Genomic DNA, 24,710 nt, shown 5'->3' on the forward strand with positions numbered 1-24,710 from the left:
ACAAGATACTCTATGTAGAACACTCAAAAGACTCCACCAAAAAAAAAAATGGCTAGAACTGATAAAGGAATTCAGTGAGGTTGCAAAATACAAAATCAACATATAGAAATCTGATGAATTTCTATACACCAATAATGAAGCAAGAGAAAGAGAAATCAAGGAATCAATCTCATTTACAATTGCACCAAAAACAATAAATACCTAGCAATAAACCTAACTAAAGAGCTGAAAGACCTGTACTCTGAAAACTATAAACCACTGATAAAAGAAATTGAAGAGGTCATACTAAAAAATGAAAAGACCTTCCATGCTCATGCATTGGAATAACAAATATTGTTAAAATGTCTATATACCCAAGGCAATCTACACATTTAATGCAATACCTATCAAAATACCACCAGTATTTTTCACAGAACTAGAAAAACAATCCTAAAATTTACCTGGAACCACAAAAGACCCTGAATAGCCAAAGCAACCTTGAAAAAAGCAAAGGTGGAGGCATCACAATTCCAGACTTTGGGTTATACTGCAAAGCTAAGGTGATCAAAATAGTATGGTACTGGCACAAAAATAGACACATAGAACAGCAAAACAGAATAGAAAATGCAGAAATGGTATAGGGTCAATTAATCTTTGACAAAGCAGGAAAGATTATCTAATGGGAAAAAGTCTCTTCAACAAATGGTGTTGGGAAAACTGGACAGCAACGTGCAAAAGAATGAAACTGGATCCCTTTCTTACACCATATACAAACATAAATTCAAGATGGATGAAAAACCTAAATGTGAAACCTGAAACCACCAAAATTCTAGAGAACAGGAGCAGTAACATCTTTGACATTAGCTGTAGCAATTTCTTTCTAGATATGTCTCCTGAGGCAAAGACAGCAAAAAAAAAAAAATTATTGGGACTTCATCAAAATAAAAACAGCTTCTGCACAGTGAAGGTAACACTCAGATTTCCTTTTAGAAATCATGAAAGCAGGTAGAGAGTGAAGAGTTTTAAACAGTTTTAAGTGTACTTGATATGTGAAAACAGGAGAAAAAAATGTAATCACATAAAATGCGTCTCAACCAGAAGGCAGAGAAAAGAGGTCAGACAAAAGAGAAGCAAAGAACAAACTCAACAAATATAAAATGGTAATAATTATGGTAATAGTATCAATCCAACTATATCAACAATCATTTTAAACATTAATGGTCTAAATATAAGAAATGAAAAATAAATAGTGTCATAGCAGATAAAAAAATAACTAATTAACTGTTGTCTATAAGAAAGTCACTTTAACAAAAAAGATAGGTTAAAAGTAGCAAAATGAAGATAAACACACCACATTAACATTAATAAAAAAAAAGCAGGCATAGATAAGTTTCAGGCAAAGGAGACTTCAGAGGAAGGAAAACTGACAAGGACAAAAATAGGCACTACATAATGATAAAGGGGTCAAGACTCAAAAAAGGCGCAGCAATTATTTGTGTGTATGTGCGTAACAGCAGAGTGGCAAAATATATCAGGCAAAAATTGACAAAACTGCAATGAGAAGTTAGTGAATTCACTGGTGAGATGAACAGCCTTCTATCAGTAAGTAGGAGTTCCAGCAGGCAGAAAATCAGGACAAGTAGACTTGAACTGAAGAACACCATCAATCAATTGGATTTGATTAAAATTTATTTAATATCATCCAACAAGAGCAAAATAAACATTCTTCTAAGCTCACTTGGAACACTCACCAAAATAGATCACATCCTGGGACATAAAACACACTTTTAAAAATTTGAAAGACTAGAAATCAGATTATACATGCCTTCAAACCACAATTAATCTAGAAACCAATAACATAGTTGAAAACCAGCCCCCATACTTGGAGAATAAACAATATACTACTAAATTACACATGGATAAAATAAGTATCAAGAACAATTAAAATTATATTAAACTAAAAAATATATTAAACTAAAAGCAAACGAAAATAAAACATCAAAATTTGAGAGATGCAGTAAATTAGTATCTACAGAGAAATGTTTAGCATTGAATGCAGACACTAAAAAAGAAGAGCTATAGGCAAAAAAGTCTAAGCACTTACTTTAGGAAACTAGAAAAACAAACCCAAAGTAAGCATGAGAAGAGAAATAACAAAAGTTAAAGATAAAACTGTGGACAAGAAAGGATAACCAAGAAAAAGAAAAGCAGGTTCTTTCTAAAAAGCAATAAAATAAAGGAGGAAAGACAGATTAATTTCAAGAATTAAAGGAAAATGAAATAGCATTTGGGAAAATGAAAATAGCATTTGAGAAAATACAACAGCCATTTATGACAACAAACTAGGAATAGAGGAAAACGTTCTCTTCTTGAAAAAGAACATCTACAACAAACCTACAGCCAACACCATATTTAATGGCAAGAAACCTGATGCCTGCCCCGCAAGACCAGGAACAAAATAAAAATATCCTATCACTTCTTCTATTCAACACTGTACTGGAAATCCTAGATAATGCAATAAGACAGGAAAAGGTATACAGATTGGGAAGGAAGGATATAAACTGTTTTTTTTTAAGATTTAAAAAATTTTTTTAAATTTATTCATGAGAGACATATAAAGAGAGGCAGAGACACAGGCAGAGGGAGGAGAAGCAGGCTCCATGCAAGGAGCCCAGTGTGGGACTCAATCCCAATAATCTGGGACGCTCAAACGCTGAGCCACCCAAGCGTCCCCATAAACTGTTTTTGTTGCATATATCATGTAAGCAGAAAATCTCAATCCACAATAACAAAGAAAATTTCTGGAACAAATAAGAATATATAGCAAATTTGAAGGATAAAAGGTTAATAAACAAATGTCAGTTGCTTTCCTATAGATCCGCACAAATGGAGTCAACCAATCTTTGACACCGGAACAATGGCAATTCTATAGAGAAAACATGGTCTTTTCAGCAAATAGGACTGGAACACTGGATACCCATGTACTAAAAGAAAAATCAAGACATAAGTCTTACACATTTCACATAATTAATTCAAAATGGATAATAGATTGGGATCCCTGGGTGGCGCAGCGGTTTGGCGCCTGCCTTTGGCCCCGGGCGCGATCCTGGAGACCCGGGATCGGATCCCACGTCGGGCTCCCAGTGCATGGAGCCTGCTTCTCTCTCTGCCTGTGTCTCTGCCTCTCTTTGTCTCTATCTCTCTGTGTGACTATCATAAATAAATTTTAAAAATTAAAAAAAAAAAAAAAAGAGAGAGAGAGAGAGAGAGAAAGGCCCTGGGCTGAAGGCGGCGCTAAACCGCTGAGCCACCCGGGCTGCTCCATTTTTTAGTTTTGAAATTTAATTCTTTCTTGCCCCTTTGAAAATAAATATTTTATGTTGTTCTTGCTTCAAGATTTATTGCCTTAATATACTTTTATTTATTGAGAATTGAACTCAAGTGAATAAATCTTTTCAAACCTAGGGAGGGGCAGTGCTGACAGGAGAGATCACCCAGAAAAGTTTCCAAAGATCCACTTCCACCCAACGGACGCCCCGGGCCCAGGAAAGATGAGGGCGGGGGGAGGCACACGATCTCATACAGCGTAGCTCCGGGTGGTTAATTCTCTGCTTCTTCCCATGTAACATTTCCACAAACAAATCTTTTAAAAACAGCTACCCCTTGACTGTGGGAAATTGAATAACCATTAAAACACGGCCTCAGCTTGAAGTGCGGCACGGAGCATGGTTGCTGACGCTGTCAGAGGTTGGCTCGGGGAGGCGAGGAGGGATCTCGAAATTTAGGGATGTACTGCTAGCCCTAGGAGGGGCTGGGCTGGGGGCAGCGTCGTGGATTTGAGACTCTGCTTCCCAAACATCTGGAACACTTGGGGGAAAACGGGCGCCCCTCGGGAGTAAAGATGGACAGGGGACCCCACAGACCACAGCAACCCCTGCGCACGAACCCGGGAGACCGAGTCACGACTGTCCCCTGACGACCCTCCCCGTGGTCACCGCACCATCGGGGAGACGCGGCCGCGCGCAGGGTCCGGACAGGACGCCGGGGTCCCAGCTGCCGGCCCAGCCCGCACGCGGCGCACCGGAGGGGACTGAGGTCCGAGCGACGTCCCCGGGGACTCGGGGACTCGGCAGCTCCCGAGGAGGGTCGGGTCCCGCCACCGCGCGTCGCCAGCCCCTCCGCCCGTCCTGGCACCCCCGGTCCCGCACACTCACCGCTTCCCGGTTTCTGAGTCCGCGGGCGTCGTCCCTACGGCGCCCGCAGCAGGTGCATCAATCTGCGCGATCGACGCCGCAGCAGAACCACCGGACACCGCTACGGGCAGGTGAGATGCGATCGCGAGCGAGGCCACCGGCTCCACGCGGCTGCGGAGCGGCGCCACGCCCACCCGCCCCTGCTCGCCCCTGATTGGACAGAGTAACTGCATCTGGAGGTCACGTGCTAAGCAGAACCTGCTTCCGCTCTCAGACCGGTACTTGGCCGCCCGGAGGTTTTTGGCGCTTCACCGCGCCCGCACGGGACACAGGTGCGCGCTAGGAGTTCAAGACCGTTTCTAGCTGGACTGACCCCTGCTGGAGGGAGAGGGCGATCATGCCAGGCCAAACTGGATCGGGAGGATCTCTTGTCCTCCAGACGTCAGGGGCTTCGCATATATATTTGATAATTTAAAGACTCCTGTGGCCTCTTAATAGGAAGAACCACACACCCACCCCCAGCCCTATCCTAGGCGCAGGGACTCTTCTCGGAACAACCACAAACTAGGAGCTGTGTTCAACAGGTTCTCAGATGTACGTTTTACAATAAAAGGAAATTTATATATATATTTTTTTGAAAGGAAATTAGATCAATTTTTGAGTGTGTGCCTAGAGAACTTTGACCTGTGTGAATGGCTATAATATCCCTAAAGCAATTGATTTTTTATTTTCACTGATACAAGAAAAACAAATCATCCTGCAAATTAGGGATGCACTCGGAAACTATTAATATGCTTAACAAATTGGATGGCAAGACTCTTGCACTGTAAAAATTTACCCATTAATTTGAAGTTTATACTATACAATAGACCCCTTTAAGGTGTACAATGGTTTTCAGTACAGTATATTAAAAATATGTGCAATAATTACAATTTTAGAATATTTCATCATCTCAAAAAGCCCTTACCATTTCCTCCTCCTGCACTCAGCCCTGGACAACCACTAATCTACTTTCTATTTCTATACATTTTATTGATTTTTTAAAGATTTATTTGTGAGAGAGAGTACTAGTGCACTAGCAGGAGGGGCAGAGGAAGAGAGAGAGAATCTCAAGCAGGTTCTGCTCTAAGGGTCAGTCCCACATGGGGCTCTATCTCACGACCAAGAGATCACGACCTGAACCAAAGCCAAGAGTAGGATGCTTAACTGACTGTGCCACTCAAGCGCCCCTCTAGCTCTATAGATTTTAATATTCATTGACTTTCTTACAAATGAAATTATGTAATAAGTAGTCTTCGTGGTTAATTAACTTCATTTACTCTGTTGACTTCGTTTACATTTTTCGCACAATTTTTTCAAAGCGTATCCATGTTGTAGCAGGTATCAATACTTCATGTATTTTTGCAGCTGAATAAGAGTCCACTGTGTGGATTATTAGCCTTAAAAATAAAACTGGCAGTTATTTTACCAGCAAAAGTGGGATTATTGGGGATCCCTGGGTGGCTCAGCGGTTAAGCGCCTGCCTTTGGCCCAGGGCATGATCCTGGGGTCCTGGGCTCGAGTCCCATGTCGGGCTTCCTGCATGGAGCCTGCTCCTGATTCTGCCTCTTTCTCTCTCTCTCTCTCTCTCTCTCTCGAATAAATAAATAAAATCTTTTTTTAAAAGTGGGATTATTGAAGAATAGCAAAGAATTGCAATTTGGAATAAGCAAGGTAGGGCAAAACCATAGGCAAGGCGGAAGGCTCTTTTATGGAAATAAGGGGAGAGTGGGAGGGCTTTTACTAACAAAAGTCTATCGGAATAAACTGGGAGTTCAAAGTATAGGGACTTTTCATTGGCTGAGTTGTGACGGTCTCTCATTGGCTATTGCCAAGGGAGGAGAAAAACTTTCTTCCTGCTTCTGGAATAGTAAAGCAGCTAAAGTAGTCTGAATGTGCAAGGTGCACCTGTTCCCGTGGCGTTTGCAATTGATCACGAGCGGTAGGGCCTGAGAGCTCCCCCTGCTGGCCTCCTGGCGCCATTGTAAGCGAGGTTTCCTTTTATTAATTTTCACAGGATACAGCAGGTTTTCTTCATCCATTTCATCCATTAATGGTCATTTGGTTTGTCACTATCTTTGACTACTATGAATGCTATTGCTGTAAGCATTCGTGTACAAGTTTTTGTTTAGACATGTGTTTTTATTTCACTTGGGCATATGCCTGGGAGTGGAATTGATGGCTCATATGGAAATTCTACATTTAATCTTTGAGGAAATGCTAGACTGTTTTCCAAAGTGGCTGCATCACTTACAGTTCCACAAGCAGTATATGAGAGGCCCAATCTATCCATATCCTTGAAAACAACTTATTATTGTTTTTAAAAATATTTTGTTTATTTATTCATGAGAGACACAGAGAAAGAGACATAGGCAGAGGGAGAAGCAGGCTCCCCGCAAGGAGCCGGATGTGGAACTTGATCCCTGAACTCCAGGATCACACCCCCAGCCAAAGGCAGACGCTCAACCGCTGAGCCATTCAGGCAACCCGAAAACTTATTATTCTTTCATTTAAGTCTAGCCAGTCTAGTGACTGAAGTTGTATCTCATTGTGATTTTGACTTGTATTTCCTTGACGTGTGATCATGTCCAGCAAATTTTCATATACGCTTGGCATTGGTGTATCTTTCGTGGGAAAATGTTTGGATGCCTTGCTATCTTTAAATTGGGTTATTTGACTTTTTGTTTTTGATTTGTAGTTCTTTACACAGTATATACTTGATACAAGTACCTTATCAGATATATTATTTCCAAAATTTTCTTCCATTCTGTGGTCATGTTTTCACTCTCTTGTTTTAAAACATTTTACTTTTTATTTTTTTAAAAGATTTTATTTATTTATTCATGAGAATACACAGAAAGAAAGAGAGCGAGAGGCAGAGACACAGGCAGAGGGAGAAGCAGGCTCCATGCAAGGAGCCCGACATGGGACTCGATCCTGGGTCTCCAGGATCAGGCCCTGGGCTGAAGGCAGGCGCTAAACCACTGAACCACCTGGGCTGCCCCAACATTTTACTTTTAATTGTGGCAATATACACATATTGTAATTTAACATCTTAATCATTTTAAGTGTACAGTTCAGTAGCATGTGGTACACTGACATTCGGAAACCAATCTCCAGAACTGTTTTCATTATGCAAAACTGAAATTCTGTACCCATTAAACAACAACTCCCATTCACACCTATGTCTAGCCTCTGGCAACCACGATTCTATTTTCCTTCTCTCTGAATGTAACTACTGTCAGAACCTCATATAAGTGGAATCATGCAGTATTTGTACTTTTTGGACTGGCTTATTTCACTTAACATATTGTCCTCAAGGCATGCATATTGTAACATGGGTTGGGATTTCTTTTATTGTTAAAGCTGAATAATATTCCATTGTATGTATGTACTACATTTTGTGATCCATTTATACCCTCATGGACACTTGGGTTGTTTCCATTTTGGCTATTGTGAATAATGGTCCTATGAACAAATGTGCATAACGCTCCTATTTCCTTTGATCAAATAAATCTTGTGCCTTTTACTAAAAAAAAAAAAGTTTATAAATATCTGAGTCCATGTTTTGAATTCTTTGGGGTATATATACAGGGGGGGAATTGTTGGATCATATATTAACTGTAATTTCTTTTTTTAAGATTTTGTTTATTTATTCATGAGAGACCCAGAGAGAGAGAGAGAGAGGCAGAGACACAGGCAGAGGGAGAAGCAGCCTCCATGCAGGGAGCCTGATGCGGGACTCGATCCTGGGACCCCAGCATCACGCCCTGAACTGAAAGCAGCGTGAAACACCTGAGCCACCCAGGCTGCCCTTAACTGTAATTTCTGAGAAGCCACCATATTGTTTTCCATATTAGTGGTACAATTTTACATTTCCACCAATAGTACACAAAGATTCCAATGGATATGTTCATTGTCTTTTAAAAATATATTTATTTATTTATTTATTTATTTATTTAGGAAGAGAGAGAGAAAGAGCATAAGCAAAGGGAGGGGCAGAGAGAGAGGGAGAGATTCTCAAGCAGACTCCACACCAAGCATACAGCCTGGGGCTTAATTTCATGACCTGAGCCAAAATCAATCAAGAGCCACCCAGGCACTCTGGATGTGTTCATTTTTTTGATAGTGTCCTTTGAAGTACAAAACTTACTAATTTTGATGAAGTCCAAAATATCTTTTTTCTTTCTTTTTTTTTTTTTATGATAGTCACAGAGAGAGACAGAGAGGCAGAGACACAGGCAGAGGGAGAAGCAGGCTCCATGCACCGGGAGCCCGACGTGGGATTCGATCCCAGGTCTCCAGGATCACGCCCTGGGCCAAAGGCAGGCGCCAAACCGCTGCGCCACCCAGGGATCCCTCTTTTTTTCTTTTTCTTTCCTTCCTTCCTTGTTTTTGCTTTAGGTGTTGTTGGGGAGGAAAACTTTTTATCTATCCTTTAAGATTGTTCTAGGTGGTCTAAGAATTAAATAAGAGACAAATTAACAAGAGAGAAAACAAAGTTTAATTACATGCACATGGAGGTCCAATAATAAATTGAGACCCAAAGAAAAGACAAAGGTATACAGCTTTTATGTTATAGACAAAGAAATCTTTGAGAATTTAAAGTACAATGATAACTTATTTTGGGAGCCCCAGTAAGTAATTCTAAGCAGTATTTGGACTGGAGTAGTAAATTAGTAAGGGTAACAAGATTTGTTTATATAGGCTTTTATATAGGCTAAACTCCTTGTTTCTGACAATAAGGATGTCTCTCTACCTACTACTGCAGGGAGGATACTTTTCACTTGGGAGATTTATTTCACACTTTCTGAAGACAAAGGTGGGCCAGAGTGTTCTTGCTGCACTGGCCATGTCTTAAGTAAATAATTCAAAATAATCAATTGGGGGGTGGCCTGTCCTGGGCCCCTACAATGTCATATCTAAGAATTATTTGCCAAATACAAGGTCATGAATATTTCCTATTTTTTAAAGAGTATTAGATTTGGGGTTCCTGGGTGGCTCAGTCAGTTAAGCATCCAACTCTTCTCAGCTCAGATCTTGACCTCAGAGTTGTGAATTTGAGCCCCACATTGCGCCACACTGAGCATGGAGCCTACTTAAAAAAATAGAGTGGGGATACCCGGGATTGAGTTCCCCATCAGGCTCCCCGCAGTGAGCCTGCTTCTCCCTCTGCCTATGTCTCTGCCTCTCTCTGTGTGTCTCTCATGAATAAATAAAATCTTTAAGAATAAATAAAAAATTAAAATTAAAAAATGGAGTATTATAGTTTGATCTCATGTTTGGGTCTTTGTTTCATTTTGGGTAAATTATTGTATGTTCTGTAAGTAAGAGTCAACTTCTTTTTTTGCATATAGCTATCCAGTTGTCTCAGTACTGAGATTTTACACAAACCTTATCAGAGCCCCACATCCACTTGATCTTCATAGAGTAAATTTGTCCTACCCTGACCCCATGTGGCAGAGGAGAGTCTCCTGGCCCTCAAACCAATGCCCAAAGGTGGATTTATCCAAATGACTTGAAAATTTAGGTCTACACAAAAACTTGCACATGAATGTTTATCACAGCTTTATTTATAATTGCCAAAAGTTGGCTGCAATTGAGATGTCCTTCAGTAGACGAATAGGTAAACAAACTACTACATCCAGACAATGAAATATTGTGTAATGCTAAAAAGAAGTGAGCTATCAACCCATTAAAAGACCTGGAGGAAATTTAAACGCCTGTCATTAAGTGAAAGAAACCAATCTGAATTTTTAAAAAGATTTTATCCATTTATTCATGAGAGACAAACTCAGAGAGAGAGAAAGGCAGAGACATAGGCAGAGGGAGAAGCAAGCTCCATGCAGGGAGCTTGATGTGGGACTCGATCCCAGGATCACGCCCTGAGCCAAAGGCAGACGCTCAACCGCTGAGCCACCCAGGGATCCCAAAACCAATCTGAATATTATATACTGTGTGATTACAACTGTATGACATTCTGAAAAAGGCAAAGCTATGAGACAGTAAAAGATTAGTGGTTAAGGATTGTAGGAGGGAAAGAGGGATGAATAGGTAAGCACAGAGGATTTTTAGGGCATGAAACTAATCTATATGATACCTTAATGGTGGTATCATTAATCATATCAATATATTTGTCAAAACCGATAACACATACATCATTAGTGAATTCTAATGTGATCTATAGGCTTTGGGTGATAATAATGTATCAGTGTAGGTTCATTGATGGTAACAAATGTACCACTGGGGTGTAGGATGTTGATATTGGGGGAGGTTATACAGGGAGAGACAGGGGCATATGAGAACTTGGTACTTTCCATTCAATTTTGCTATGAAACTAAAACTACTACTAAAAAGAAAAAAAAAGCTTGTTAAAAGCAAAACAAAAACCAAGTTCCAGGCAGCTTCACTGCTGAAATCTACCAAACACTTAAAGAATTAATACCAATCCTTCACAAACTCTTCCAGAAGATTAAAAACAAAACAAAACAAAACCCTAGGGACGCCTGGGTGGCTCAGAGTTTGAGCATCTGCCTTCAGCTCAGGGTGTGATCCTGGGTCCAGGGATCAAGCCCCACATTGGGCTCCCTGAGAGGAGTCTGCTTCTCCCTCTGTATATGTCTGTCTCTCTCTCTGTGCCTCTCATAAATAAATAATAAAAATCTTTAAAAAGAAAAGACATTACAGAAACACACACACACCAATTTCTTATAAATATGTGTGTAAAATCCTCAACAAAGTACTACCAAACTGAATTCAGAGACATATATAAAAGAATTATACAATATGACCAAATAGGGTTTTTTTTCTGTAACCAAGTAGGTTTTATTCCAGGTATACAAACTTTGTTTAACACCCCCAAATCAATTATTGTAACACATCATATCAATAGAAAAACATCACATGATCATCTTCATAGACACAGAAAAGCATGTGACAAAATCCAACACTGTTTCATGATAAAAAAACATACAGCAAACTGGGGTACCTGGGTGGCTCAGTCTGTTAAGTGTCTGCCTTTGATTCAGGTCAGGATCCTAGGGTTCTGGGATTGAGCCCAATGTCAGGTTCCCTGCTCAGTGGGGAACTGGCTTCCTCTCCCTCTGCCACTCCTTCTGATTGTGTGTGTGCTCTCTCTCTTGCTCTCTCTCTCAAATAAAATCTTTTTTAAAAGTGCATCAAACTATTAACAGAAGGGAACTTCCTTAGGCTGACAAGGGACAGCCAAGATCCTAATTAATGGTGATAGACAGGACGCCTTTACCCATAAGATCAGAACCAGGACAAGAATGTCCACTCTTGCTATTTTATTCAATATGGTATCAGGTGTTCTAGCCAGGTCAGTTAGGCCAGAAAAAAATAATAATTAAGGCATCCAGATTGGAAAGGAAGAAATAAAACTCTATTTTGACACAGAATATCCTAAGGAAACTTCTAAAAAACTATTTGAACAAATAAATGACTTCAGCAAGATTGGAAGTAGAAAATTAACACATAAAAATCAATTGTTTTCTTATACACTTGCCATGAAATATATTGAAAATGTAATTAAGAAAACAAGCCTATTGTAAGGGTACTGACAACACTGACTCAATCTTTGGCTTTCCCTCTTGTTCATGTCCATGCAGTGACCTCTCTCAGGCTATGATTTCCAGACCCCTTGTAAGTTATTTTTTTTTAATTTTAATTTATTTATGATAGTCAGAGAGAGAGAGAGAGAGAGAGAGAGAGGCAGAGACACAGGCAGAGGGAGAAGCAGGCTCCACGCACCGGGAGCCCGACGTGGGATTCGATCCCGGGTCTCCAGGATCCCGCCCTGGGCCAAAGGCAGGCGCTAAACAGCTGCGCCACCTAGGGATCCCCTGGACCCCTTCTAAGTTAATGTATGCCCTGACTAGAATGTGGGAAGACTTGTTCTGATCTTCCCTAAAGTGGCTCATGGAAGGCCTCACTTTAGATAAGCAGTAGGGATGCCTGGTGCATGGATGGTGCCATTTTATTCTTTTTTTTTTTTTTAATTTTTTTTTTATTTATTTATGATAGAGAGAGAGAGAGAGAGAGAGACACAGGCAGAGGGAGAGGCAGGCTCCATGCACGGGAGCCCGACGTGGGATTCGATCCCGGGTCTCCAGGATCACGCCCTGGGCCAAAGGCAGGCGCCAAACCGCTGCGCCACCCAGGGATCCCGATTTTATTCTTTTTAAATATTTATTTATTCTATGGAGAAAGAGAACAGGGGGAAGGGCAGAGGGAGAGAGAGAATCACAAGTAGACACCCTCCTGAGCATGGAGCCTGATATGGGGTTTAATCTCGCAACCCTGAAATCATGACCTGAGCTGAAATCAAGAGCTGGACGCTTAACCAATGCTTAACCAACTGAGCCACCCTGTCGCCCCTGGATCGTGCCATTTTAGATAACTACCCTGTGGCCTCCATCACCATGTCCCTTGCTCTATAAAAGCTGGGGATTAAGGTTCAGGCTTAGCAGAGAATAGCTGCACAGCACCAGGATCATTTGTCCATCCAATTCCTCCTTGTCAGTAAATTACCCTAAAAAAACCTCTGTGTAAACAGTAGGGAGTGCTTTGCTTCATTTTTTGTTCTTAAAGTACCTTCTCAGTCTGGAGGATACATTACTGACCCTCCTTCACCTTCTAACATCTACTTATAATAGCACCTAAGGAATAAAATACATAGTAATAAATTTAATTAAAAAACTTATACTCTAAGAACTACAAAACCTTGTTGAAAGAAATTGAAGAAGGTCTAAATAAATGGGAAAACCTTCCATGGTCAGGGATCTGAAGTTTTAATATTGTTAAGATGTCAGTTCTCCCCAACTTGAGCTATAGATTCAACATAATCCCAATCAAAATCCTAGCAAGTTATTCTGGATAACGACAACTGATTCTAAAGTTTATATAGAAAGGCAAAAGGCTCTAGGGTGCCTGGGTGGCTCAGTCAGTTAGGTGTCCAAATCTTGATCTCAGCTCAGGTCTTGATCTGAGGGTCATGAATTCAAGCTTTGCTTTGGGCTCCATGATGGCCATGAAGCTACTTAAAAAAAGAAAAGACAAAAGACAAAAGACTCAGAATAACTGACACAATACTAACAAAGAACAAAGTCACAGGTATGTCCCAATCTGACTTCAGGACTTATTATAAAACTGCAGTGATCAAGACAGCGTGGTTTCGCAAAAAGAGAAATAGATGAATGGAACAGAATAGAGAACCCAAAAACACACATATATAGTCAGCTGATTTTTGACAAAGAAGCAATGGCAACTCAATGGAGAAAGTCCTTTCAACAAATTGTCTTTTCAACAAATGGTGATGAAATTCCTGGACCTTCATGTGCAAAGAAATAAATTAAACACAGACTTTACAATATTCATAAAAATTAACTAAAAACGGAACTCATAAACCTAAATGTAAAAAGCAAATTTTAAAACTTCTCAGAGTTAACATAACAGAAAATCCAGACAACTTGGGTTTGGCAATGAGGTTTTCAGATACAACACCAAAACCATGATCCATGAATGAAAAAATTGATAAACTGAACTTCACCAAAATTAAAATTTTCAATGCTTCAAAAGAGCTTGTTAAGAGAATGAAAGAACAATCCAAAGATTGGGACAAAACATTTGCAAAGTACATCTGCTAAAGGACTGGTATCCAAACTATACAAACAACTCTTAAAACTCAGTAATAAAACAAACAACCTCATTTGAAGATGGGCAAAAAAATCTGGAAAGACAGCTCACCCAAGAAGATACTCAGATAGCAAACAGGCACATGACAAAATGCACACCATATGTCACTGGGGAATTCCAAATTAAAACAGCAATGAGATGCTGCTTACATCTAGTAAAGTCCGAAATAATGACAATACCAAATGCTGGTGAAAATGTGGAGCAACAGCAAGTCTCATCCATTGTTAGTATGAATAGAAAATAGTACAGTCGCTTTGGAAGATAGTCTGGCATGCTCTTACAAGCCTTACTATACAACTCGGAAATCTCAGTCCTAGGTATTTTACCCAAATGAGCTGAAAACACACAAAAGTCTTCACGCAAATGTTTATAGCACCTTTAGTCACCACTGCCAAAAACTAGAAGCATCCAAGATACGCCTTTCAATAAACAGATAAACAAACTGTGGCATATCCATATAACTAAATATTATTCAGTGATAAAAAGAAATGAGCTATCAAGCCACAGAAAACTCAAGGACATGGAGAGAGCTCAAATGCATATTAATAAGTAAAAGAAGCTGGTCTGAAATGACTAGACACTGTATGATTCCACCATATAACATTTTGGAAAAGGAAAAACTATTGAGATAGTAGAAAGATCAGTGATGGCCAGGGATTTGGTGAGGCAAAGCAAAGAAGGGGCAGAGGGAAGAATAAATGAAACACGAGGGATTTTTAGGGCTGCAAAACTACTGTATGGTACTCTGATGGTAGGTATATGACTTCATACATTTGTCAAAATCCATAGAACTATAAAACACAAAGAGTGAGCCCTATCATGAACCATGAATTTAGTTAATAATGCTGTATTAGGGATCCCTGGGTGGCGCAGCGGTTTAGCGCCTGCCTTTGGCCCAGGGCGCGATCCTGGAGACCCGGGATCGAGTCCCACGTCGGGCTCCCGGTGCATGGAGCCTGCTTCTCCCTCTGCCTATGTCTCTGCCTCTCTCTCTCTCTCTGTGACTATCATAAATAAATAAAAATTTTAAAAAGTTTTAAAAAAATAATGCTGTATTAATCAACTTTAATCATCATCGAATGTAATACGCTGTTTCATCAGTTGTAACAAATGCACTACACTAATGCAAAATGTTAAAAGTCAGGGAAACTGTGAGCCAGGGGAAAGGGGTCATGGGAACTCTGTAAGAGCTGCTCATTTTTGCAGGAGTAAACCTAAAACTTCTCTGAAAAATAGTCTATTAATTTAAAAAATTAACAACCATTTCGTGGATGATTCATAACTGTGTAAAAATGAAACCTGATATATAACAGTACATACATTATGATGAGATATGCATAAAAACACACAAAAATAAAATATATTGACATAGGGATGCATACACAAGTTATAGAACTATGAGGAAAAGCAAGGAAATTATCTTATAATTCATGACACTAACTCCATCTGGAGAGAGATGGAGTGATTCTTCCCTTAAGTATCATTTTGAGGGCAGCCAAAATGGCTCAAAGGTTTAGCACCGCCTTCAGCCCAGGGTGTGATCCTGGAGACCCAGGATGGAGTCCCACATCAGGCTCCCAGCATGGAACCAGCTTCTCCCTCCGCCTGTGCCTCTGCCTCTCTCTCTCTCTCTGTCTCTCATGAATCAATAAATAAAATCTTTTTTTTTAAATATCATTTTGAGTGGGTATGAAATCTTCTTCCAAGTCTTGGCCTGCCTGATATTATACAGATTCCCTATATGACATTTCAGTTGACTGTGCAATCGTTTCATACATCTTCTACATATGTAATATTCTATACGTTTCTAAAATGTAAAGCTCAATATAAAAATAAATATTGGAGTGCCTGAAAGGCTTAGTCAGTTGAGCGTCTGATTCTTGATTTTGGCTCAGGTCCTAATCTCAGGGTCCTGGGATCAAGCCCTGGGTCATGCTCTGCTCTCAGTAGAGAGTCTGCTTGAGGACACATTCCCTCTCTCTCTCTCTCTCTCTTCCTCTGCTACTACTATTGCTTGCATTCTCTCTCTCTCTCAAATAATTATTTAAAAAAATTTTTTTTCATGATAGTCACACAGAGAGATAGAGAGAGGCAGAGACATAGGCAGAGGGAGAAGCAAGCTCCATGCACCGGGAGCCCGACATGGGATTCGATCCCGGGTCTCCAGGATCGCGCCCTGGGCCAAAGGCAGGCGCCAAACCGCTGCGCCACCCAGGGATCCCTCTCTCAAATAATTAAATGAATCTTTTAAAAAAATAATAAATCTCAGTGCAATTTGAATTACTAGCAACAAGACACTGGAAGAAAATTTTTAGAGGATATCATAGCCACAGTTTTAACTAATTTCTATTAAAAATAATTTTCTTAAAATCCTAAAATATGTCTAATGAAAGCTATTAAGTGGTTATAATGGGGGAAAGTATACATTGAAAGGCATCAAAGTATCATGAAGTAAGTGTTAGACAGGAGACTGAATATCACAATGATGCAATCACTCCCCACATAGATTTGGTGTTTTAGCAAATTGCATTGAATTCACCATAAGGTTTTGTTTTGTTTAAAGATATTTATTTATTTATTTATTTATTTATTTATTTATTTATTTATTTGAAAGAGTGAGTGAGAGAGAGAGAGCACACCAGGAGGAGTGGCAGAGGCAGAGGGAGAAGCTCCACAGAGCAGGGAGCACGACATGGAGCTCGATCCCAGGACCCTGAGATCATGATCTGAGCTGAAGGCAAAAGCTTAACTGACTAAGCCACCCAGGTGCAAAACTCAGGTTTTTGTTTTGGTTTGGTTTTGCTTTAAGAAAAATTAACTTTAAGTAATCTTTACACTCAATGTGGGGCTCAAACTTACAATCCCGAGATCAAGAGTCACATGCTTTACCGACGGAGCCAGCCAGGCGCCCCTGTTTTGTTCTTGAACTTAATTAAAACTCCTTTTAAAAACCAACACAGAAGACAAATGTCTAAGAATAGCCAGGATTTTGTACAGAACACTGTTAGAGAGTGTCATGGGACTGAATGTTTGTGTCCTCCAAAATTCACATGTTTAAATCCTCCCCTGCGCTGTGATGGTATTAGGAGGTGGAGCCTTTGGGAAGTGATTAGGTCATGAGGGTAGAAACCTCATGAATGGAGTTATAAGAAGAGACACAAGAGAGTTTGTTTCTCCCCTCTGTGCTCTACCATGTGAGGATACAATGAGATCACAGCTGTCTGCAAATCAGGAGGCAGGTCTTTACCAGATACCAGATCTTCTAGCATCTTAAACTTGGACTTCCCAGCCTCCAGAACTATAAGAAACAGATGTTTGTTATTTAAGCCACCCAGTCTATGGTAATTTGTGATAGAACCCCATCAGACTAAGATTAGGGAAGTATTTTCCCTAGCATACCTCAAGACTTTTAAATCTATAGTAATCAGGACAATATGATATTAGCAGAGATATGTACAAACAAACCAATGGAAAAATAGGAATTTCTGGAACAAGGACATCTATTTAAGTTACATGAACCCATGACAGAGCAGGTAATGATAGAAATGATAGACATTTTAACACAGAGAAAGACAAGTGTTTATCTACAGTAGAATAATGAATCATCTCCTATCATGTCCATATACAATAATTACTATAGAGCTACCTATAAAAGATGAAAATAGAACACTCTAAAAAAATTACAGGCGAACGTTCTTTATAGCTTCATAGTAGGGAGAGATGTTTTATATAATAAAATAAAGTGGGCTCTTTCTACCTTTGTGGTGTGTGTGGTTGACTCACCATGTCTTCTCACAAGATTTTTAGAATCAAGTGACTCCTGGCCAAGAAACAAAAGCAGAATTGTCCACTTTCCTAATGGATTCAGATGAAAACTGGTAATAAAACCAGATACAATTCCAAGAAAAGATGGAGAAAAATCAAGCTCGATCAATAAGGAAGCACATGTGAGATTGCCCATGTATTTATGCTGCACCACAGTCACTACATTTTACTATGTCACAATGAAAACATTACCACAATCTCTGAATAGTTGGGCATGTTTTATTGGGGAAATCATTTTTCTCTTTGTTTCTATGCTTCTGCACTAGTAGGGGGTTCAGAAGTAAATATGTGAGAACTTTCATTTGGGGGGAAGAAAAAGGAAGAGGGGTGCCTGAAGACATTTGCCTTCAGCTCAGGTCATGATCCCAGGGTCCTGGGATGGAGCCCCATATCAAGCCCCTTGCTCTGTGGGGAGCCTGCTTTTCCCTCTCCCTCTGCAGCTCTCCCTACTTGTGCTCTCTCTCTTTGTCAAATAAATAAATAAAATATTTAATAAAAAAGGAAAAAAAAGAAAATAGGCCCAATAGAGATGAACAAATTCAACTCTATTAAAATTAAGAAAAATCTGTCAAGGGGCACCTGGGTGACTCAGTGGCTGAGCATCTGCCTTTGGCTTAGGTCATGATCCTGGGGTCCTGGGAATGAGTCCCACATCGGGCTCCAGGCAGGGAGCCTGCTTCTCCCTCTGCCTGTGTCTCTGCCTCTCTCTCTGTGTCTCTCATGAATAAATAAACTCTTTAAAAATAAATAAATAAAACTACAGTTTTAAAAAAAGAACAATCTGTCAAAATGTAGAATTGAGTGAAAATTTGGGAGAAAGTGAATTGGGGAGAAAACATTTTAATACCTACAGATAATAAAGGATTAGTGTGCAGATAGTAAAAAATGGTAAGAAATAAATTAAATATGAGAAAATGACCTGAAACTTTCTTCAGAAGATGAAAGACTATATAGGAAAAATGCTCAATACCAATGATAATGAACAAAAACAATATATCATCACATACAGATTCTATTTATTGCCACATAGGCAAAAATAAAAGCTGTTGGCAATTGCAAAGAATAAATAAATGCACATGCATGAATCGTAATATAGTAATAGCATTTCCTAGCAAATTTGAATGTATCCATGATTTATAGCCCAGCAATTTTTCCCATGTAAAAAATTTAATAATGCACTAGCATTATTAGTTTAAATCCTAAGCATCACATAAATAGCTTTCTCTTTCAAGCGATCTGAATCACTACAGGTTGAATCCACCTATGCCTCTCTAGTTTCCCTTAATTTCCTTCTTTCCTTCCTTCATTTATAGTAAGCTCTATGCCCAACGTGGGGCTTGAACTCATGATCCTCAGATCAAGAGTCACATGCTCTACTGCCTGAGCCAGCCAACCGCTCCTACCTCTATTTATTTATTTTTTTAAAAGATTTTATTTATTCATGAGAGACACACAGAGAGAGAGGCAGAAACATAAACAGAGAGAGAAGCAGGCTCTCTGTGGGGAGCCCAATGTGGGACTTGATCCCAGGACCCCGGGATCACCACCCGAACCAAAGGCAGACACTCAACCACCGATCCACCCCTCCTAGCTCAATTTAAATTAATTTGAAATGGTCTTCCAAGATAGACTGTGATATCTTGGGTAAGTGCCACATCCATTTTCTTTGTTCCTGTTCTCCCTAACCTGTAACACCACCTGCTTATTGAGGGCACACAGAGAATATTTTAAACTGACCATCAAGGGATCCCTGGGTGGCGCAGCGGTTTGGTGCCTGCCTTTGGCCCAGGGCGCGATCCTGGAGACCCGGGATTGAATCCCACATCAGGCTCCCGGTGCATGGAGCCTGCTTCTCCCTCTGCCTGTGTCTCTGCCTCTCTCTCTCTCTCTGTGACTATCATAAATAAATAAAAATAAATAAATAAATAAACTGACCATCAAAAAAAATAAATTAATTAATTAAAAAAATAAATAAACTGACCATCATCTGTTCTAAGAGTGAATGGATAGTAATGTTGCCCTCACCACAAGAGGGAGCACCACTGCCTTTCCATTTTTGGAAAATGGTTTAAGCAGTTTCCTTTTTTTTTTTTTTTTTTTTTTTTTTTATAAATGAGCATACAGTTAATAGAAGTAAAAGTAACACTGTTTGGCTTAATTTCATCTACACTATTTAATTTTTCATAAGTTCTTAAGAAAGCAGTAAACCTTATGAACCTTGATTTCCCTGATTGTGAAAAGTGTGATTAAAAAAAATCCACACTTGGAAAGTAGTAGGAGTAACTGAAGTGCGAGAAAGGACACTATTGGAGGAGTTCACATTAGGGAAGAGACCTGATATAATTGATTAGTATAAGAAAAAAAGAGGATGCTGTGAAGATGGCACAGAAGGAAGCACCAGGAATGTCTCCCTACTTAGACAACATTTACACTGGTAATATCTGTCTGTCTGATATAAGCATTTGAATTCTGTAGTCTATTGAAGGCTTTCAAATTCCAAGGCACGGCTTGAGAGGTAAGTTGAGGTAAAGTTAACTTCAGCTCTTAGCAAAGTAGCAGCCATCCATTCCCTACCCCCAGCCTGATGGCAGTAACTGTGCATGTATTCCTGGAGCAGTTTGCACACAGATTGTGGGAGAAAGGGTGGGCAAAAAGGACCTTGTTCCCCAAATACCAGGAATCTGTGCTCTGATGGTTGACTACTGCTTCTGATCACATAGGTGCAGACAAAGAGGCAGTGGTCACTGTTATTGCAATTCCTTGCATTATTGTAAGCCCTTCCCTCTATAGGTGAGATCATTTCCAAAGTATTTGAAGTGTGGGTGCCCTTTTTCCTCTTTAATTTCCCCCCTTTTTTCAGGAGCTAGACTAGGATATTAAAAATCAATTATGTATATACAGAAAATTAGAAAGTCAGTTGGGCATGCCCAAGGAAAGGCACACACTCAGAAAATACTTAAATTTGCACATGCTGATCCTTGGCACAGAGATAGCTTACAACAATAAAATAACAACAAAAAAATTTTTTAAATTTATTAAATAAGCTCTATGCCCAATGTGGGTCTTGAACTTACAACCCTGAGATCAATAGTCACATACTCTATTGACTGAGCCACCCAACAACCCCTAAAATATACCCCCAAAACATTATAAAGCAAACCCTGGAAAAGGAGGAGAATCTGATTTCCAGAGTTACAACATTTTTAGATTCAGTTGTCCAGATTTCAACAAAGACCTCACAAGGTGTACAAAGAAATGAGAAAGTACAGCCATTTCAAAGGAAAAAATAAACCAACAAAAACTGCCCCTGATGGCAGATCTACTAAACAAAGACTTTAAAACAATTGCTCAGAGGACTAAAGGAAGATGTAGAAAAAGAAAACAATGTATTAATTAAATGGATATGCCAATAAGAAATAGGAAACATAACTGGAGCACCTGGGTGGCACAGTCAGTTAAGCATCCAATTCTTTATGTCAGCTAAGGTCATGACCTCAGGGTCATGAGACTGAGCCCCAAGTCGGGTTTTGCACTCAATGAGGAGTCTTCTTGAGACTCTCCCTCTCTCTCTATCCCTGCCCTTGCTCTCTCCCTCCCTCTCTCTAAAATGAATAAATTAAATAAAATTTTAAAATAAAAAAAGGAAATAGAAAACATTTAAAAAGCCTGGTTACAATTTTTAAAAAGATTTTATTTATTTATTCATGAGACACAGAGAGAGAGAGAGAGAGGCAGAGACACAGGCAGAGGGAGAAGCAGACTCCATGCAGGGAGCCTGATGTGGGACTTGATCCAAAGACCCTGGGATCACGACCTGAGCCGAAGGCAGACACTCAACCACTGAGCCACCCAGGTGTTCCTGGTTACAATTTTTATTTGTCAATTATATGTCAATAAAGATGGAAAAAATAAACCTAGTTTGGGGGAATATTCTGGAGCTAGAAAGTACAATAACTGAAACGAAAATTTCACTAGAGGGATTCAAAGGCACATTTGAGCAGACAGAAGAAAGAATCAGCAAACTTGAAGAAAGATAGGAAAATGAAAATTATTGAGTCTGAGGGACAGAAAGAAATAAGATTGAAAAAAGTGAACAGAGGTTAAGGGACCTGTGGGACGCTATTGAATGGACCAACATTTACATTGTGGGAGGCCTAGAAGAAGAAAGAGAGAAAAGGAGAAGAGAGGATATTTGAAGAAATAATGGCTTAAAACTTCCCAAATTTGATGAAAGACACAAATATAAAAAACATACAAGCTGAATGGACTCCAAGTAAGATGAACTCAAAGAGACTCACACCATGACACATTATAATCAAACTATCAAAGCCAAGGGCATAAAGAATTTTGAAAGCAGCAAGAGAGAAGTGAATCTAGGGATCCTCAAAAAAATTGTTAGCAGAGTTCTCATCAGAAGCTTTGAAAGCCAGAAGACAGTGGGCTGATATATTCAAAATGATAAAAGAAAGCAAAACAAAATTATCAATCAAGAATCCTATATCCAGCAAAATCATCCTTGAAAAGTAGTAAGAAAAAAGTTGTGGGGCGCCTGCCTTTATTCATGGGAGACACACAGAGAGAGAGAGAGAGAGAGAGAGAGGCAGAGACTCAGTCAGTTGTGTCCGCCTTTGGCTTGGGTCATGATCTCAGGGTCCTGGGATCAAGCCCCACATCGCATCGGGCTCCCTGCTCACTGAGGAGTCTGCTTCTCCCTCTCCCTCAGCCTCTCCCCCTGCTCGTGTGTGCTCTCTCTCCTTCTCTCTCACATAAAGAAATAAAATCATAAAAGAAAAAGAAAAAAGTTGCAAGGCATATACAAAGCAAATAGCAAAATGACAGAAGTCCATCCTTATCAGTACTTATTTTACATGTAAATGAGTTAAATGTTCTAACCAAAAGACAGAGATTAGACTTTGAATTTTTTTAAAGTAGGTTCCATACACAGCATGGAGTCCAACTCAGCACTTGAACTCATGACCCTCATATCAACACCTGAGCTGAGATCAAGAGTCATGTTAAGTCAAGATGCTTAACCAACTGAGCCATCCAGGTGCCCTTGGACTTTCAATTTTTAAACATTAAGGCTTCCCCATCTTTTTATGAATTATAAGTACCATATATAAAAGCATTGTGAATTGGATGCTGAAAACCATGGGGAAAATAAGGAAACCAAACATCCAATGGTCATTAATTAAAATAATATCTTTAATCTACTTACAATAGTTGTAGCATTTACTGCCAGGTCAGATGGGCATGTTTGGAAGATAAGACAAAATGACTGAGTTTAATGAATGAAAAATGATCCCATTTCCTTAAAAAATTACATGTGTATGCATGCACACGCACACCCGTGCACACACACACACAATCTTATATCAGAGGACACTGTACCATCACTGAAGAATAAAATAATCATGCAATCTCCTTTCCTTTCTCCTCACATTAACTGCCTCAGGAATAATGTTCTGTTTACTTGTTCCTGGAAAAGTGTTTAGAGAAAGGGCAGTATATCCCGCTAAGTGGAAGGGGATGTTTACTTACGGCTCTTGTATATTATTAGAGATTCCAACAATTAAATAGCTGATTATTGTATTGACTTAAATATTTATGAAAGCTTTCAGGAAAAAATAAACTTTCGTGTTACCACAATGTGGAAAAAAGGTCAGAAATAGTTATTCTTGGGCAGCCCTGGTGGCTCAGCAGTTTAGCGCTGCCTTCGGTCCAGGGCATGATCCTGAGTACCCGGGATTGGGTCCCATGTTGGGCTCTCTGCATGGAGCCTGATTCTCCCTCTGCCTGTGTCTCTGCCTCTCTCTCTCTCTCTCTCTCTCTCTGTCTCTCCTCTCTCTGTCTCTCTCTCTGTCTCTCTCATGAATAAATAAGTAAAATCTTTTTAAAAAAAAAGAAATAGTTATTCTTGTGAAAAAATATAAAATAAATCCAGAAAACCTAGAGAAACTTAGGGAAGCTCTAAGAGACCACATTTTGGTGAGGAATTTTGGGACCAAAACATACACATCACCATGTGATTTTGCATTAGGATATTTCCTTTTGGTCTTCCTTTAAAACAAACAAACAAAAAGCTTCTTCGCTACCCTTCAGTCACAAAAATATTCTCCTGCATCTGCTGATAACTTTATATTTTTACTTTTCACCATTTCAGTATGAGTTAACTTTACTGTATGATATAATTTAGGAGGTCTCAGTTCACCTTTTTGCGGGACAATATGTAACTGTTCTAGCACCATGTTGAGTAGACTTTCCCCGTTGAATTATTTGGGGCTGTATGTCTAAAATCAATTAGCCAGAACACCTCAGTGGCTCAGGCAGTTAGGCATCTGACTCTTGATTTTGGTCATGATCTCAGGGTTGTGATATCGAGCCCCATGTCAGGCTCTGTACTGGGCATGGAACCTGCCTAAGATTCTCTCCCTCTACCGCCTCTCTCTCTAAAAAAAAAAAAAAAAAAAAAAAAATAGAAATTTAAAATAAATAAATTAGCCAAGAAGGTAGGGAATTCTTTTTCATTGATCCATGTCTAATCTTAACGCCAGTCCCACACTGTCTTGGCTACTGTAGCTTTGTAGTATGTTTTGAAATGTCCTACAGTTAATGTCTTCCTGTTCTAGACCCTGTTTATCTCTGAAACCCAGTGACTTTCCTTATCCATACTAGTCCACCCAACTGGGGTCCTGCTCCTCCATCCTACATAATTCCTCCCACTCTGGTCTCCTACTCCCCAATACTTCAGGATTTTGCTGTTTCTCCTTCTGGGTCTCTATTCTTCCTCTCTCTGGAAACCAACTCTCTGCTTCAACATTATATCTCTTTACTCTCATTCCCATGGACCCCTTTCCTCCTCAGGCTACTGGTCTCCTCTTCCTGGGGTGGTTCCCCTTCCTTGGGCAGAAGTCTGCCCTGGGTTTGTCTCTGTCTAGGTCTGTAGGGGTGCATTTGGTA

The 24,710-nt window shown here is 39.7% G+C and overlaps 1 long non-coding RNA gene across 1 annotated transcript in view; it reads right to left on the minus strand.

Annotated features, from left to right (window-relative positions):
* The window catches only part of LOC119864738, a 35,327-nt gene extending 31,000 nt beyond the window's left edge, over positions 1-4,327 (minus strand). Inside the window, exon 1 of the long non-coding RNA XR_005375095.1 lies at positions 4,194-4,327. This is a non-coding gene — a long non-coding RNA (uncharacterized LOC119864738). The remainder of the gene's footprint in view (positions 1-4,193) is intronic.
* Between the last annotated feature and the right edge of the window lie 20,383 nt (positions 4,328-24,710).

Source organism: Canis lupus, chromosome 20 (genome assembly GCF_011100685.1).
Source record: "Canis lupus familiaris isolate Mischka breed German Shepherd chromosome 20, alternate assembly UU_Cfam_GSD_1.0, whole genome shotgun sequence".
Lineage (NCBI taxonomy): Eukaryota > Metazoa > Chordata > Mammalia > Carnivora > Canidae > Canis > Canis lupus.